This window comes from Bos mutus, chromosome 25, assembly GCF_027580195.1.
Source record: "Bos mutus isolate GX-2022 chromosome 25, NWIPB_WYAK_1.1, whole genome shotgun sequence".
In the NCBI taxonomy this organism is placed as follows: Eukaryota; Metazoa; Chordata; class Mammalia; order Artiodactyla; family Bovidae; genus Bos; species Bos mutus.
Genome location: NC_091641.1, coordinates 429,266 through 444,112, shown reverse-complemented (window position 1 = coordinate 444,112; position 14,847 = coordinate 429,266).

Sequence of the window (14,847 nt, the reverse complement as noted above, 5' to 3'; positions counted from 1 at the left end):
CTAAGTGAAAAAAAAGCCAAACTCAAGAGGCTACATACTGCATGACTCCATTTATGTGACATTCTGGAAAAGGCAAAAGCAGACACAGAATTCAGAGCAGTGATTGCCAACAGCTAGAAATGGGCGGAGAGTACTGACTACACAGGGGCAGGAAGGACCTCAGGTAGTGGGGTTCTCCATGTCTTGACTGTGATGGTGGCTACAGAACCTTATACCTTTTAAAAGTTCAATGAATTGCAACACCTAAAAAAGATACATTTTACTCTATGTAAATTACACGACAGACCTGAATTAATAAAATACAATTATCTAAAAAAATGCTAATAGGAATAAAATGAATAAATCAAAAGATATGTAAGACCTTTTTGAAAAATGTATGAAACTACTGAAATTTAATTTTACACCATGGTCATGGATAGAGACAATATCATAAATACGTCAATCCTTCTCAAATCAGTCCATGAATGCACACTGTTCCAATAAAAATCCCAATGGGTCTTGTCATGGAAATCAACAGATTATAAAATGCAAACAGAAGAACAAAACACCTAGACTAAATGAGATTTTGAAGAACCAAAATTAGATGAGGGTCTCAAATACCAGGTCTCACGTCCTGATATGACGTAAAGTTATTGAAATTAAGACAGTGTGGCTTTGGTACAAACAGAGTAATGAGGAGAGAGCCCAGAAATGGAAACTTCATGTATTAGAGAGATGGCACTATAATTCAATGGGGAAAATAGCCAGGACAACTGGCTCTCCATCTGGAAAAAGTCAAATTCCGACTTCATACCATACACAAGGACCAAGTTAACTGGATGAAAAACTTAAATATGAAAAGCAAACCTTTCATCTTTAACACAAAGTACAGGAGGTTGTGTTTATGACCTTAACAGCGGTCAAAATTTCTTACAAGACACACAAAGAGAGACGGATGAGTCTGAGATCTGATTTAAATTTCTATAGTTCAAAAGTAAAGTGAAGGGCTTTACTCCTGGTCCAGTGGTTAAGAGTCTGTCCGCCAATGCAGGAGACACGGGTTCAATCCCTGGTCTGGGAAGATCCCATATGCCTCGGGGCAACTAGGCCCATGGGCCACAATCGCTGCCCTAGAGCCTGTGCTCTGCAACAAAGAAGCCACCACAATGAGACTCTAGCCCACCCCAGCTAGAGAGTAGCCTCGGCTCCCCACAACTAGAGAAAACCCGTGCACAGCAATGACGCAGCCCAGCCAAATAAAAACGTAAAGTCAAACAACAAGCCACCGACCGAAGAGGACATTTGTAACATATAAGATTAACAAAGAATTAAAATTCCAAATATCTAGTGAACGGCAAACCCAATTTAGAAATAGGGAAATATGTTACTGAACCTGGTTTGTTTGCTGGACAGGTAACTGGCAGAAGAATGAGACTCCGAGGTTTGTGTATTCATGAGGTAGCCATGCCAGCAGAGGGGAGAACATCCCAAATCTGCCTTCGGAAAGGGAAGCGGAGCGGCTCAGGATTCTGATGCGACCAAGCTGAGGCTGGGGGAGCACACGGAAGGAGGCTGAGGGAGCACACGGAAGGGGACTGGAGAGAAATGGGTAAGGCAATCGTCCTTCTGCGCAGGCGCAGTCAAGCCAAGGCTGCTTCACTGGAGGCACCTGCAGAAAATGATGGCGTTAGCATGCGGGGGCAGGGGGCGTGGTTGGGTCCTCTAGTGGCTAAAGGTCCCTGAGTGAACACTCGCTGGACATGCCCAGCTGGAAGGTCAGTGGTCTTAATAACCTGCTCAAGCTTGAAATGGACACAGCTGACTCCAGCTTACTAAAAGACCAACTTACGCAAACACCTTTATTCTTTAGGCTACAGGGAAGCTTGGAGGACATGCAAACCTTCTGCAGCGACAATTAAAGGAGCTTGAGCGGTGAGGGCAGGTTACAGGTGTAGTGAATCTAACTAACGATCACCCTCGGTTTCCAGTATAAACAAGATAAATACAAAGAGACAGTTCACGGAAAACTAAAATGGGGGAAAACATGAGACATGTTCTTCTCTCTAGCCGTCAAGGACATACCAATAAAAACAAAGTAAGTTAGAGACAGACGAATACTGTATGATATCATTAATATGTGGCATCTCAAAAAATGATACAAATGAAAATTTACAAAGCAGAAACAGGCTTGCAGACAGAGAGAACAGACTTGTGGTTGCCAAGGGGGTTGAAGGGGTGGGGGAGGGAAGGATTGGGAGTTTGGGATTGTGCATGCATGCTGAGTCTCTTCAGTCCTGTCCGACTCTTTTCGACCCTGTGGGCCATAGCCTGCCAGGCTTCTCTGTCCACGGCATTCTCCAGGCAAGAAGACTGGAGTGGGTTGCCGTGCTCTCCTCCAGGAGCTCTTCCCAACCCAGGGATTTAACCCACATCGCTTATGTCTTCTGCACTGGCAGGCGGGTTCTTTACCACTAGGGCCACCTGGGAAGCCCTCTTGGATTAACACATGCAAACTATTATATGAAGACTGGATAAACAACAGGGCCTGTTGTATAGCAGAGACTTATATTCAATATCCTGTGATAAACCACAATGGAAATGAATATGAAAAAGAATATACATACTGAATATTCATTGGAAGGATTGAAGCTGACGCTCCAATGCTTTGGCCACCTGATGGGAAAAACTGACTCACTGGAAAAGACCCTGATTTGGGGAAAGATTGAGGGCAGGAGAAGAAGGGGGCGACAGGATGAGATGGTTGGATGGCATTACCGACTCAATGGACATAAATTTAAACAAACTCCAGGAGATGGTGAAGGACAGGGAAGCCTGGCATGCTGTAGTCCACGGGGTGGCAAAGAGTCAGACGTGACTTAGTGACCAAACAACAACTGAATCACTGTGCTGTACAGAAGAAATTAACACAACATTGTAAATCAATTATATTTCAATCAACTTTTTAAATAATTTTTTAAAAAGACAAAATGTGGCTTTGCATAGAGACAGACACACAGAGCAGTGGGAAGAGAGAACCTGGAAACAGATCCTGTGCTTTTGGAAACTTTGAGATGGCATTACAATTCTCTGGGGAGGGATGACCTATTCATCTGGGGAAAAAAAAGTTACAACTTCACACCTTACACAAAAACCAGTTCTAACCAGATGAAAAACTTAAATATGAAAAGCAAACTTTCGGTCTTTAATGCAAAATACAGGAGACTGTCTTTATGACCTTAAGAGTTGGACAGGATTTCTTACAAAGACACATAAAAGGAAATGGATGAACCTGAGACCAGGTTTAAATTTCTATAGCTCAAATGTCAGATAAGTGAAACGGACAGAAAGAGGACATTTGTAACACATATGACTGACAATTCCAAATATCTAATGATTGGCAAACCTATTTTAAAATAGAAAAACGGGCTTCCTTAGTGGCTCAGTGGTAAATCGCCCTGCCAATGCAAGAGAAATGGGTTCAATCCCTGATCCGCGAAGATGGCACAGGCCATGGGAGCAACTAAGCCTGTGTGCCACAACTACTGAGCCCGTGTGTCGCAGCTGCTGAAAGCCCTCGTGCCTAGAGCCTGCGCTCTGCAACAAGAGAAGCCACCACCAGGAGAAGCCCCGAGCAATGCAACGAAGAATAGACTCTGCTTGCTACAGCTAGAGAAAAGCCCGACCAGCAACGAAGACCCAGCACAGCCAAAAATAAATTAAATTAAAAAAAAAAAATAGACACAGTACCGAACCTGGTTTGTTCACCCAACAGGCAGCAAACCAAACACTGAGACTCCGAGGTTTAGAGCTGAGAAAAAGCATCTTCACGAGGCAGCCATGCCAGCAGAGCGGAGAACACCCCAAATCTGCCTCCGGGAACGCGAGGGGCTCAGGAGACTGATGGGATAAAGCTGAGCACTGGGGAACATGGGGAACGTGATTGGAGAGAAAGGGGTGAGGCAGTCGTCCTTCTGCGCAGGCATAGCTAAGCCAAGGCTGCTTCGCGGGGCACACGTGCAGAAAATGATGGTGCTACCATGCTGGGGTAGGGGGAGGTGGTGCGGTTTGGGCCTCTGTCATCTAAAATTCCCTGAGTGGTCACTCACTGAACATGCCCAGTTAGAGGGTCAGTGGTCTTAACAATCATAATGGGTTCAAGCTCAAACTGGACACAGCTGACTCCAAGCTACTAAAAAGCCAACTTGGGCAAATATCTTTATTCTATAGGCTACGTGAAGCTTGGAGGACATGCAAACCTTCTGTAGCAACAAAATGAGCGTGCTCAGTGAGGGCAGGTGTAACGGATCTAACTAATGATAACCCTGGGTTTCCAACATACACAATACAAACAGGCAGTTCACAGAAGAGAAGACCAAAATGGTGAAAACATGAGACATGGTCTTCTTTCTAGCAATCAAAGACATGTCGATGGCCATTTTCACACACATCAGATTGGTTAAAAATTTAAATGTGACTAATGGACTGTTGGAGGCAATGTGAACAGTGGTGGAAGACTGTCTTGCTACTGTTTGGAGAGCAATGACATATAATCTCAAAAAGTTCAAGTGCACAAACTCTGTGAACCAGAAATTCCACTTTTAGGTATATACACTGGAGGAATGCTTGCATATACTGAAAGAAACGTGTAAACAATGTTTACTGCAGCATTATTTACCAAAGACTGAAAATCACCTAAGTGTCCATCAACAGGAGAATGAAGAATGAATAAGTAGATTACCATAAATATTCACACTGAAATATGTGTATTTTTTATGGCTGTGCTGGCTTCAGCCTGCGAGCAGGCGTCCTCTAATTGGGGCGAGCAGCGGCTACTCTCCGTTGCGGTGTGTGGGCTTCTCCTTGCAGTGGCTTCTGTGGGGAGCGTGGTGTCTAGGTTTGTGTTCTTCCGTAGTTATGACTCACGGGCTTAGTTGCTCCGAAGCATGTGGGATCTTCCCAGATGAGGGATCGAACCCGAGTCCCGTACATTGGCAGGCGGAGTCTCTGCCACTGAGCCACCAGGGAGGCCCTCATTACATACGTATGATTGAATAAGTTATTGGTTATTGGTGATTAATTCAAACTTCAGCCTCTATGCCCACCACAGAAATCAAGGGATGTGGTCATGATTGGTTCCCTTGGCAACCAGCCCCCATCCTCATGTGCTTTCTAAAAGGCACCTCATCAACACAAACCCAGTTATGGTGAAAAGGGGCTTGTTGTGAATAACAAGATGCCCATTTCACCTTTATGGCTCTGAAACAATAAGAACTGAGGATAAGAGACCAAATTTTATAACAAAAAATTCTCCTATTGCTCTTATGGCTCAGGAAATTCCAAGGGTTTGGGGAGCTCTGTAAACAAAGAGTTTGGGGAACTGTAAATGAAAACCAAATAAATATGAGAAATGCGTTCTGGTTGTCTGAATGACTAAATATATATTTCTTATCAATCACAATGTTGCAAGAGCAAAAGGCAAGCTGCAAATGCATGTATTCTGGAAGATACCGTCAATCATCCAATCCCCAGGGGCCTAAAGATCTTTAAAGCCTGGGCTTCAACCAATTTCCCAATCCCTGGTGACAGACAAAGCCCGGGCCAGAGCAGGGTGGAGATCAGACGGGACCTCTGCATAAAGCTGAGACCCCTACATCACTGACCCTCAGACAGTGAGGCGGCAAAAAAAGAACTGCCTGAAAGGGGAGGAAGTGGGGATGGATTCTTCAGCAACAGCTTTAGAGAAAAGAATGAAAAAATCTTCCAGAGTATCTCTAATCCTCACCCACACTCTAGAAGGTTTAGGCCAGAATCCACAATACCTATGAGACTTGAAAAATACAAAGCCAAATTTTTCACTTAAAGTGACTCTGGAGGACTTCCCTGGTGGTCCAGTGGTTAAGAATCCACCTGCCAATAGAGGGGACATGTGTTTGATCCCGGGTCTGGGGAGATTCCGTATGTTGTGGAGCAACGAAGCCCATGCACCACAGCAACTGAGCCTGTGTAGCCCAGAGCCTGTGCTCCGGAGCAAGTGAAGGCCACTGCAATGAGAAGCCCTCGCACTGCATCGAAAGAAAGCCCACGTGCAGCAGTGGAGACCCAGCACAACCAAGACAATAAACACATTAAATAAATTAATACAAATAAATAGAGTGACCCTAAATGGGTGCACACCTATACCAACAGATGTAAACACAGATCGCCTCTGGACGAAGGCACTTACCCCAAGGCCTCAGAGAATTCCCATGAACTAAGTTCCACTCCATTATTCTTGCCTCAAGAACCCCATGGACAGTGTGAAAAGGCGAAAAGATGTGACACTGGAAGATGAGCCCCCCTGGTCAGAAAGTGTCCATGGTGCTACTAGGGAAGGGCGGAGGGCAAGTACCAATAACAGCTCCAGAAAGAATGGAGTGGCTGGGCCAAAGCGGAAATGATGCCCAGTTTTGGACGTGTCTAGTTGGAGAAGGCAGTGGCACCCCACTCCACTGCTCTTGCCTGGAAAATCCCATGGATGGAGGAGCCTGGTGGGCGACAGTCCCTGGGGTCGCTAAGAGTCGGATACGACTGAGCGACTTCACTTTCACTTTTCATTTTCATGCATTAGAGAAGGAATGGCAACCCACTCCAGTGTTCTTGCCTGGAGAACCCCAGAGACAGCAGAGCCTGGTGGGCTGCCGTCTATGGGGTCGCACAGAGTCGGTCACGACTGAAGCGACTTAGCAGCAGCAGCAAGTTCCAAGTAAGATGTAATATCAAGGTAAAAACCATCAAAAACAACAAAACAAGTGATCATGAGCAGAAAAAAAAACCCTGCAAAAACAACTGTAAAGCTAGGCCTTCAAAGACTGCTGATATTAGTATTATCTGACACTGTTTGTAAATCAAATAGGTGTAAAGAAATAAAAAAGTATTAGAAATATGATGAAAGAAGATAATGTAAAACTGACCAGGCAGATTTGGGGGGTATGGGGACAAACACAAATAGAAACTCTACAAATGTAAAATATGAAAATTGAAATAAAAGAGTAAATGGAAAAGTTAAACAGCAAATTAATTACAGCCAGAGATAAAAATTAGTGGGTTGGTTTAAGATAGGTCCAAAGACATTGTCAGAATGCAGCCTGGATGCACAGAGAGGGAGAACATGAAGGAAAAGAGTCAAACATCAAATAGTAAAAAGGTGTGATGTGTCTACCTACTGGACAGGGCAGGGAACTCTACTCAATAGTCTGCAATGGCCTACATATGGGAAAAGAATCTAAAAAAGAGTGGATATATGTTTATGTATAACTGATTCACTTTGCTGTATACGAGAAACTAACACAATATTGTAAATCAACTATACTCCAGTAAAAAAATTTTAAGTCTGATGTGTCTAATAATACGCCTGCAGAAAAGAGTATAGAGAAAGTAGGAAACAAATAGTATTTGATGAGACAATGAATTTTCAGGAAGGCCAGTAACTTCCAAGTATAATAAATAAATAAAAGGAATTCCACAACCAGAAACATTCTAGTCTAACTGTAAAATACTAAAGACAAAGGAGATGTTAATAGCAGGCAAAATGAAAAATCAGTATGTACAGAATGAACCAGCTGCCTGTGAAACCCAAAAGACAGTGCAATGTCATCTCTGAGGTGTTAAGAAAAAAACCATGTCCACCTAGAATCATGTACCCGGATAAATTGTTTTCAAGGACACTAGCAAAATAAAGCCATTTCCAGGCAAAATAAAAGTAACAGGAAGAAGTAAGGTCTGAGGGAATGTGGAATTCTGGAAGCAGAGAAGAAAGGGATCAATGCAGAAGAAAACATTTGAACAACCAATGGCTGCAAACTTCTCAAATGTTTGAAAGAGATCATTTTAAAGATGTAAGAAGATCAGTGAACTCCAGATAGGAACAACCCAAAGAAAACCATGTCCAGACACATCATAATCAAACCAGAGAAGACTAAAGATAGAGAGGGAAGTCTTGCCAGAGAATCACAAAGCACCACACACGGGGGACAGTGATTCAAATGCCCGCAGATTTCTCATCAGAAACCACGGAGGACAGAAGACAGCAGAACTGCATGTTCAAAGTGCTGAATGACAAGCGCTGTCAACCTAGATTCTACCTCCAGCAAAAACATCCTTCAGTAATGAAGATGAAATAGGTGTTCTCAAATAGAGAAAAACTGAGAGGACTCATGGCCAGCAAACCTGCTCGAAAAGAGATGCTAAAGGAAGTTCTTCACAGGGAAGAGAAATGAAACCCCAAGGAAACTTACTGCTTCAGGGTTGCAGGTCGGGCGACAGAAATGGTAATTATCCAGGTGAATAGAAGAGGTGGTTTTCTCTTAAGTACACATATTATCACACACAAAAATTAAGTACACATATTATCATCCTGGAGCAACCACTAAAAGTACTACACAAGTTTTCTTTGATAAATGGTGCTGGGAGAGCTGGATATCTACATGCAAAAGAAGGAAGTTTCTGTCGGGCGTAATGGAAAACTTGTAAGGAGGTAGTGGTGATGGTTGTACAGCGTTGTGAGTGTAAGAATGCCAGTGAGTTGTACACTAAAAAAGGGTTAAAATGTAAAATTTTATGTTGTGTATATTTTACCACAAGTATTAAAACTTAATAATGTAGTACACCAACACCATAGAACCATACACTGTACACGAGGCTGATTTTTTAATGGGACCAAAAATTCTTAACTACATATACTGGAAATGAAGAGTTGTTGTTGAGTCACCAAGTTACATCTGACTCTTTTGCTACTCCATGGACTGTAGCCTGCCAGGCTCCTCTGTCCATGGGATTTTCCAGGCAAGAATACTGGAGTGGGTTGCCATGCCCTCCTCCAGGAGATCCTCCCGACTCAGGGATCAAACCCATGTCTCTTGTATCTCCCGCCTTGGCAGGTGAGCATTTCTCACCTGCCACACACTGTCCCCTGTGTGTGGTGCTTTGTGATTCTCTGGCAGGATTTCCCCCTCTATCTTTAGTCTTCTCTGGTTTGATTATGATGTGTCTGGACATGGTTTTCTTTGGGTTGTTCCTGTCTGGAGTTCACTGAGCTTCTTTCATTCTCTTCTCAGCATTCTCTACTGCTGAGCCACCAGGGAAGCTGGGAAATGAAGTGATACACTCTTAAATAACTCTTGGATTAAAAAGAAAAAAAGGGAAATAACGTACCTCTTAGGAAGCAATAAGAAGGACAACATGTCACCAAAACCTTGCACACAATGAGTGTGTATGCAGAGGAAAGTGTCCTGAGTTAAAGGCATTTGTGATCAAACAAGAAAGATGAGGAATTTCCCTGACAGTCCAGTGGTTAAGACTTTGTGCTTCCAATGCATAGGGTTTGATCCCTGAACAGGGAACTAAGATCCCACATGCTGTTTGTCAAGGCCAAAAAATTAAAAAGGAGAAAGATGAAATAGGTAAAGGATGAGAACACAGTATGGGGTTTGGCAGAGACTCTTACATGTTCCTTAAGGTCTAGCTCCCTTTCCTACCAGACACACAGGAGTATGGGCCTCGAGGTACACGCTTTCACGTGCTTTAAAAAAATATTGTCTTGGACACACCACATGGCAGGTGGCATCTTGGTTCCCCAACCAGGGATCACACTTGCACCCCCTGCAGTGCAAGCGGGGAGTCTTAACCACAGAGCAGTCAGGGAAGACCATCATCTATATTTAATGGTAACTTTTAACAGAATACTGAAGAGTTCCAAAGATATTGAAAAATTGAAAAGGTCTATTAAAACTCACAACACTATTTTAAGTTTAAAAATTCTATTTATACCAAAACCAGAATTTATTATAATTTGACGCCCTGGCTTTAATGGAAGCAAGCATCAGTAAGACACTCAAAACCTACTGAGTTCTTTGGCATCCCCTGAAACCCTCAGTCTGGGGTGAGTGCTCCGCCTGCCTCACCCTAATCCTGTTTCCACATCTAAACACATTTCCCAGCCTCTCTACACACAGATTAAGTTCAGGCAACTAACCCCTGGCTGATGCAGTGTGGAAGGAAGTGACGTATGTAACCTCCACAGGAAGTGGTGTCAGACCCCCTCGAGCAGCCCTCCAAGCTCTGTCTCCCATTTGCCAGGTGAACAGAGAGGACACGAAGGAACCAGAGAAGGTGAGACCGAAGGAGCCTGGCTCCCTGAATCACCGATGGGAGCAGAGACACCTGCAAGCCTGTGACCAGGAGCACCCACACTGGAACATTACAGGACCCAGGACAGAGCTCCCGCTGTGCTCCGCCACCGGCATCTTGGGCTGTCTGTCACACAGCAGGGTGGGTTTACCTTACCCCGTGCACTCCAGGTCCAAGAATGAAGAAATACAGCCGCCAATTCTTTAGTAGACTCCAGAGCCCTTTCCTTCCTGCCTGCATTTTCCTGTCTACATTGTGGTCTCCTGCAGCGGGGGTTTTCAGCAATAAATAAGACAAAAATCATGAGCACCTCTATCTACCACACACTGGCCAACGGTGAATTCAGACTCTGTCATGAAGTTGGGGGTGTCCTGGCTGGAACCAGGTGGCTCTCTCAGATGAAGGCAGTTGAAAGAGAGCTGAAGAAAGGGATGCTTAGAGAAGAAGGGGTGGGCAGGGTGTTATTGTTTAGTTGTTAAGTTGTGTCCGACTCTTCTGCGACCCCATGGATGGTAGCCTGCCAGGCTCCTCTGTCCATGGGATTTCCCAGACAAGAATACTGGAGTGGGCTGCTATTTCCTTCTCCTGGGGATCTTCCTGACTCAGGGATCAAACTTGCATCTCCTGCATAGGCAGGCGGCTTCTTTACCACTGAGCCACCAGCGAACGCTGAGAGACAGGGTGGTGGCCCACGGCCAGTCCAGCAAGTCTGCTCAGGACCTGCAGTCCTGAGGGGGAGGAGGGAGAGCTGTGTGTGGGGCGGGGCGCTACTTCACGCGTCTCTCCCAACGTTCAGACATCATCCCTGGGCTTCGGAGAGGCCTTTCTCTCCCTTGGTCCTTGGTGTTGCTGCCCTCACTCACTCGTCTCTGCAGAAGCAAACTCCCTCCCTGCTCCCCCGGTCTCCTCAGCTGTCACATGCCTGTGTTGTCTGCAGTTCAGTGTTAACTATTTTCCTCACAATTTCGATTTGCCCTTCAGAGGATCACGCTAGAGCCATTGATCCAGTTTTGTGAACCAGGAATGCAATGAAGCCCAGTCGTGACACTCGGGAGTAGACATGGGGACTTCCCTGGTGGTCCATTGGTTAAGAATCCTCCTGCCAATGCAGGGGACACACGTTCTATCCCTGGTCTGGGAAGAGCCCACCAGGCGTGAGAGAACTAAGCCTGAGTGCCACAAATACTTAGCCTGCGCTCTAGAGCCCAAGGGCAGTAACTACTGAAACCCGAGCACCTTCGAGTCCAGAGAAGCCAGTGCCATGAGAAGCCTGTGCACTGCAATTAGAGAGCAGCCCCTGCTCGCTGCAACCAGAAAAAGCCCTCATGCAGCAAGGAAGAGCCTGTGCACCCCAACAGAGACACAGAGGAGTCAAATAATAATAATAATACTTTGAAAAAGAGACGTGGGAGGTAGAGATTGAAGCGATGCATCTACAAGCCAAGGAATGCTGAGGACGCTGGAAGAACCAGCAGCTGGAAGAGGCTGGGAAGCATCTTCCTCCCATATGCTGTTGGGAGGCGTATGGCACTGCTAGCCTTGTGACTGTGGATTCTGGCCTCCAGAATTGTGACAGAACAAATTTCTGTTGTCTTAAACCAAAAAACAGATAAATATGAGGGGCCAGTGACATGCAATCAGTTTAGTTCAGTTCAGTTGCTCAGTTCATGTCCGACTCTTTGCAACCCCATGAATCGCAGCACGCCAGGCCTCCCTGTCCATCACTAACTCCCAGAGTTCACTCAAACTCACATCCATCGAGTCAGTGATGCCATCCAGCCATCTCATCTTCTGTCAACCCCTTCTCCTCCTGCCCCCAATCCCTCCCAGCATCAGAGTCTTTTCCAATGAGTCAACTCTTCGAATGAGGTGGCCAAAGTACTGGAGTTTCAGCTTTAGCATCATTGCTTCCAAAGAGCACCCAGGACCGATCTCCTTTACAATGGACTGGTTGGATCTCCTTGCAGTCCAAGGGACTCTCAAGAGTCTTCAACACCACAGTTCAAAAGCATCAATTCTTTGGCACTCAGCTTTCTTCACAGTCCAACTCTCACATCCATACATGACTACTGGAAAAACCATAGCCTTGACTAGATGGACTTTTGTTGGCAAAGTAATGTCTCTGCTTTGGAATATGCTATCTAGGTTGGTCATAACTTTCCTTCCAAGGAGTAAGCGTCTTTTAATTTCATGGCTGCAATCACCATCTGCAGTGATTTTGGAGCCCAGAAAAATAAAGTCTGACACTGTTTCCATTGTTTCCCCATCTATTTGCCATGAAGTGATGGGACCAGATGCCATGATCTTCGTTTTCTGAATGTTGAGCTTTAAGCCAACTTTTTCACTCTCCTCTTTCACTTTCATCAAGAGGCTTTTGAGTTCCTCTTCACTTTTTGCCATAAGGGTGGTATCATCTGCATATCTGAGGTTATTGATATTTCTCCCAGCAATCTTGATTCCAGCTTGTGCTTCTTCCAGCCCAGTGTTTCTCATGATGTACTCTGCATATAAGTTAAATAAGCAGGGTGACAATACACAGCCTTGACGTACTTCTTATAACATGACATTTTGTGGGTTGAGATGAACTGTATCTGGGGTTCAGGACCTTGACTGAGATCCATTTGCCAATTCAGTCCTTTTAAGCAACTCTCACTCAGCTGTTCAGAATGAGTGTTTACTAAAAAGATATTATAAAGAAAGAAGGAGAGAGTGGGAGAGACAGAGGAAGAAAGGGGGAAGAGGAAGAAAAAGGAGGATTTTTATGTCAATCATAATTCATCATAAATTTGAATTCTTTGAAATGCACATAAATAAGGACATTTCATGGCTTTTTATCCTAAATTTGCCAACCAACCTGAAGATTGGTGGGGAGACAGCACCAATCTAGACAGGGATGTGCTGGAGCTGACTGTTAAATTTGGGGGAATGTTGCAAGCCAGTTGTTAAATACAGCCTTATTAAAAATTAAATAGTACCTGTACAACAATAGCTTAATGCCACTTGGTGAAAATGGTACATTTTATGTTAGGTATATTTTACATATTAAAAATCTTAATCAAGAAAAAAATATGAACTTAAATGTGAGCATGAGCTAAGTCACTTCAGTCGTGTCCTACTCTGTGTGACCCCATGGACTGTAGCCCACTGGGCTCCTCTGTCCATGAGATTCTCCAGGCAAGAATACTGGAGTGGGTTGCCATGCCCTCCTCTAGGAGATCTTCCCGACCCAGGGATCAAACCCGTGTCTCTTAAGTCTCCTGCATTGGCAGGCGGGTTCTTTACCACTAGCGCCAACTGGGAAGCCCTACAATTAAATAAATCATATTAGAAATGAGGGACGCTCATCCCTGCCTACTTACTTCATCATATTCCGCTACTCTCTGTGCTTTCGAGGTTGCTGTGCTACTTACTGTAGCTGCATGGTGGGAAGGCTGCACATGGCACACACCCCACATTGCTTCCCGACTCACCTTCAGTGACTTCCCGTTGGTGGCTGTATTACCTGCTTAGGCTGCCAGGGCAAAATACCACAGACAGGGTGGCTAAAAACGAGACATTGATTTCTACAGTTCTGGAGGGTGAGACCCCAAGATTCCAATGCTCACAAGGCAGGTCTCACTCTGAGGCCTCTTCCCCTTGGTGTGCAGGCAGCCGCCTTCTTGCCTTGTGTTCACATGGCCTCTGAGTGTAGGGGCTGCTCTGGGCTCACTTCTGATGAGGACACTGATCCTATGGGGCTGGGGCCCCCTCCTCAAGACCTCATTCAACCTTCAGTATTTTGTTAGAGCCTTCATCTCCAAATACACACTGAGGGGTTAGGGGTTCAACATATGAATTTGGGGTGGGGGGGGGACACAGTCAGTGCTCACAATAGTTAACTTGACTTTGTGAGAGTATTTACACATGGAAACTGTAAAAGCCTACCAATCAGGACACCTTCTCTGAAAATTGTTTGGTGAATACTCACCAGCACACTGCTCTGAGGGGAAGTGCAGACAACAATCCCCTGGTCCCACTCTTGTGATTGTCCTTCACTTCTCCCAGCCCGGAAGCTCAGCAGGTCAGGCGTCAGCCTTTACTCCCCAGTTCTTCGCCCTCTGTTCTCATCTCCTGGAAGCCCAATCAGCATTTGTCAGGTGGATCAGGAGCTGAAACGCATCCTAGTGACGTGAGGAAACCTAGTCACACAAAGATGAACCCTGTGAATGTGGCAGAGGCAGGAACTGCAGATGCAGGCTCTGGAGCCAACTGTGGGGCAGAGGACTTCCCTCCTCCAAGCTTCTGGTTTCTCATCTGCAAAGTGGGGGTGGTAACAGTGCCTCCCTTGGAGGGGCCCAGTGAGGACAGGATGACACAGAGGGCTCTGCACATGGCCTGGATAGCTACATGGATCATCACACCGATACCCATCCCTTCAAGATCTCTCCTTCTTTCCATAAACTTTAGGTCAGCACCAACTACCCCACACCCTGTGCTGGGTGACAAGGACCCAAAGCCCCCTGAGCCGCTGTCCCATTAGATCCTCAAGCATCTGTGTATGTAGCAGGAAGACAATACAGAAAAGGGAAGCATTGGTTGTTAATGCTGCCAGAGGGCTGCTGATCTTTGTCACTGCATGGGGAAGTGGTCGGGAGCATGGGCTCTGGGTTCAGACCCAATGCCACCACCGACATTCACATGCAATGTGACTTCGGTTGAATCTCA